This window comes from Pseudorasbora parva, chromosome 14 (assembly GCF_024679245.1).
Source record: "Pseudorasbora parva isolate DD20220531a chromosome 14, ASM2467924v1, whole genome shotgun sequence".
Classification (NCBI taxonomy): Eukaryota; Metazoa; Chordata; class Actinopteri; order Cypriniformes; family Gobionidae; genus Pseudorasbora; species Pseudorasbora parva.
This window is the reverse complement of record NC_090185.1, coordinates 2,920,669-2,924,976: the sequence shown is the minus strand read 5'-3', so window position 1 is coordinate 2,924,976 and position 4,308 is coordinate 2,920,669. Positions and strand designations below refer to the sequence as shown.

At 36.7% G+C, this 4,308-nt stretch overlaps 1 long non-coding RNA gene across 1 annotated transcript; it reads right to left on the bottom strand.

Moving 5' to 3' along the window:
• Positions 1-1,750: 1,750 nt before the first annotated feature.
• On the bottom strand, positions 1,751-3,700 carry LOC137039610 (uncharacterized). The gene is made up of 3 exons (XR_010897725.1): positions 3,344-3,700; positions 3,144-3,251; positions 1,751-1,849 (listed from the first exon to the last, which is right to left on the bottom strand). It is a non-coding gene; the product is annotated as an uncharacterized lncRNA (long non-coding RNA).
• Between the last annotated feature and the right edge of the window lie 608 nt (positions 3,701-4,308).

The following is a 4,308-nucleotide window of genomic DNA, read 5'->3' as shown; positions in this document are numbered from 1 at the left end:
TTTGAAGAAAATATTCCAGGATTTTTCATCATATAATGGTTTTTAGTTGCAACCAAAATACTGAAGGTCCAAATCAATGCAGTTCCGCCTCCGTGTTTACAAAGCACTTATGTGAAGACTAATACAAATGCCCTCTAGCCAATAAAAAATATATAAAACAACGATATTGGATGATTTTGAAGTTGAAAATTGAGTGTTTTTGCTAAAGGGCGTTTATTAGTCTTCACATGAGCGCTTTGTAAACACGAGGGCGGGACTTCTGCCTTCGTCTATGTGACCATTTCCACGTGATTACGTCATCCTTGGCACCTCGCAGAGCTGAGTAAGTTGAACAATTAAGGTTGAAGAGTATATTCATTTTTTTAAATGACTGATCGTTTGACTAGATAAGACCCTATTCCTCATCTGGGATCACGCAGAGGCTATGAAGCCCTTTGAAACGGCGTTGATTTGGACCTTAAACATTTTGGTTGCAATTGAAAAGCATTATATGATGAACAATCCTGGAATGTTTTCTTCAAGAAACTTAATTTCTTTTCCACTGAAGAAATAGACATGAACATCTTGGATGAGATGGGGGTGAGTAAATGATCAGTCAATTTTAATTTTGGGATGAACTAATCCGTTAATTATCTTTGATTGATGGCCATGACACTGTTTTTTGGGTTTTGTTTTTTTCCTGAGCAAAGTTCAGTTTGCTATCAAGTTGGAATTGTAAATTCCTCATGTGGAGTATAATTTGATTATTTTATTTTGTGTTGAAATAAAAGTGTTTCCATCACAAATGTGTGTATGTCATTGATTGAAATCATATATGGTTAGTATATGCAGAGATGTGTAATATTGACTGAAATCATGTATGATTATTATATGTAGTTTATATGTATATTATATAAACTTGAAGAGCTAACACACCATTTCCCTATTAAAAACATATGAAATCTGTATAAAAAGCCTATAAACAAATGACAAAATATAAATAAATCCTATATGACTTTAATATGACTAGCATATGATTCAGTATAAGAACTTTATATGATTTGTATATGAATATCATGTATTTTCTACTAATACCATATACCATTGCATACATTTTACATGTAAAACTCATATAAGATTTTTGCAGGATTCATACATGACCCAAAAGTTTTCTGTGTGCTTTTTAGTATGAAATGGGCCATAAACGGTCTGATTTTGTGTATGACATATATGGGACTTACATTAAACATATAAGAATTCTGACTGATTTAAGTAAGGAAAATATATGGTCGCTATATATGAACCATATAGGTTTTTTTCATATGGGTAAGAACAGAAAACACAAAGTGCTGTTAGAAACTTAACTTAACACCGTTATCTTTGTGTCTCTGCGTCTGTCATCGGGACTTCTACTTGCCAACTAACGGTAAGTTACTTCAGCGAGCATTTGATTCAATGAGCGAGGCCGTGGCGTGAATCACAGAACGTAAACGGTCTTGTGGAGGGAATATCTATATCTTACCCAGATACAGCAAATCTATTTTACGATTGGCTGTTCGGTATCTGTATATATTTTATTAGATTAACTGGTGCGTGGCAGGGCCGTCAGAACTCTACGGGGAACTCGCTTGACTCCTCTAGTAGCGCGCAACTTAGTGTGTGTTACCCTGGCGATTTCTCTGCGTGAGAAATACATGGTGTGGCGTGTGTGAGCGTGTTGAAATGCGTGTGTCTCACGCCCAAAGCGTGAGACTTGAGAGCTCTGCATTTACCTCTATTGAGAATGAGATGTCGTCGTCCGGACACCGCGCCCCACCCCCTTCCGCCATTTTGGGAGGATGGTCCGCCAGGTATTGGATTCGGACAGAGACTGGAGAAGAGATATTCTGATGATTACCATGTACATCATTTTCCAAACTCAATGGAACATGAAGTTTTAATCCACCCCAGCCGATCTGAGAAAGCAGCTGCTGGTAAACATACGCCATTATTTCACCACAGGGTGTCAGTCATCGTCTTACTAGTGCCACGATGCTGGAGTGTGTTGACATCTGATGAACACCATCCTTTATTTATTTGTATTAAACATTTTGAAAACTATTCTGTCATTTTTCATTGTCAATTCTATGTAATTTACATGTTAATGCCAAAACGCTTCATATTCAAAGTAACTTAGGCCTATAGCTAGTTGACTGTCATTTTCCTCTAAGGTCACATGTACGTACTGAGCATTTAGTCTACTTAAGACTGGACTAAAAGCACCAGCGCACAAGCGTTCCTTTTTATTAGTTAAATTCATTTAGAAATGTAAACTTGTCATCAGGTATAAAATATGGTCAGTATGAGAAAAACACTGTTAATGAGAGGACGAGCACTAGACTGTTGCAGGATAGTGGGGAGATATATTTATTTATTATTCAGAATGCACAAAAATATATAGAAACATTTCAGGAACGTGTAAGGTAGTAAGTTAAAGCGTCTAACGTTAGTTCCATTCTGCGGCAGGCTGCTCGTATCGATTGACGTTTTTGATATCATCCAGCTCCTCTAAATACCTCTGCCTGGCGCTGGTAGCAGTTTCTCCCTGTAGTTAACCATTTATTTTTATTTTCCATGCTAAAATTTCTCAGTTTAAACGACGTGATAATTCCTCGAGCCGTCTTTCCTGCTCCGATCTCTCTATCGCTCTTACAGTGTTGCCCCTGGCAACCGATAGCAAGATCCCAAAATGGTGGACGGGCCCAAACACCGCCCAATTTGTCACGTGACAGCAAGCTACCATGACGTATATCCTTATTCTCAATACAATGAAGTCACATTTCTCCGGAAATCAGAAATAAACAACTACATTTTGCAAATAAAAAGAATGTTAATGTAATCTTGTAACTTACATGTTAAAATGACTTAATTATGCTTTCTGCCGATGCATTTTATAGTTGTTTTAAGACAGAAAAATCTCACCACATCACTTTTAAACAGATTCATCAAAGTCTTTACAAAGGGACCTTATATATTATGATCACCCAGTGCTGAAGTTGCAGATATCTAACATTAGCTGGTGTCGGTATCATGATAACTGTTATCACTGTTAGCTAGCAAATGCATAGCAGCCTAGGAAAACACTGAACAGTGAGCTATTTATGCAAAAAGCAACTAAACCTTACCAGTAACTTCTGTGGGCAGTATCTTCATCTCTTCGTGTCTGCTTCGATTAAATGTAGATTTGAAAAGCTTGGTTCTGATGGTCAGATTGAATGTAGTGTTAACGTAAGCTGAAAACAAAAGAGAAGTGCTGTTACAATTACATTTTGTGTTAGAAATACAACGGGCACAAAAAGTAATGTTAAGTAAATACAAATCTTACCTGGAGTCAAAAAAATAATGAGAGCTGTACGTTACTCTCCGATGAAAGACAACTTGCCTGAAGAAAACTTTCAAAAAGCTTGTTGCAAAAAACAACAACAACTAAAAAACATCGCCACAGTAATCCATATGAATCACATGGTTTCCTCCAAGTCCTCTGAAGAGACACGATCGTGTTTAAATTTAGATTTGTTTTATCGCATTCAAGCAACACGCACAAACGCACAGCATATCTGATCATCTCTGAGGAGAGCTCATTATTATGAGAACCAATCAGAGTCGTTCAACGGCTCTGGAACCAATCAGGTTTAATCATGTGTGGTTTGAATTTAAACACAAGAAAAAACGGGTTTTTATTAAAGATTTATAATTTATGATCACTGTCAGGCCCGGACAGTGATCATAATTTTTTTATTTTATTTTAAATAATTCTTATTTTATATTATTGCTTTTACTAAAGTAATAATTTTCGAATTTGGCATTCAATAAAATTATTATTAATAATAAAAACAAATAAATCACGAATCTGTTAGTCTGGTCTTGACCGACTTGCCTCAGCCAAACGCGCGGGCAGCACCCGATGATGGAGAAAGCGGCAGGTCAAGCAGAGAGGGAAAGGGCAAAGAAAAAGAAAAAGAAGGCACTCAAAGAAGAAGCAGCAAAACGTTGCAAACTTACTGACCTGTTCAGGGCTTCAAGTGAAGGTCAGTTTTATCTGTAAATACAGTTCTTTTTTTCTGTGTTAAATTAGTATTGAACTGCTAGCGAACGTTAGCGGTAGCACCCCTACCTACTATCGCTAAAAGAGATGAATATTATTTAGTGTAAAGTTACATTAGTAATTTAGCAGACACATATTCACATTATGTAATATTGATAGGTACTGTGAACAGGGAGGAGCAATAGTCCAGACAACAAAAGGACAATGCTTTTCCCATCACTTCGGAAAGGCATTTACTTTGAATA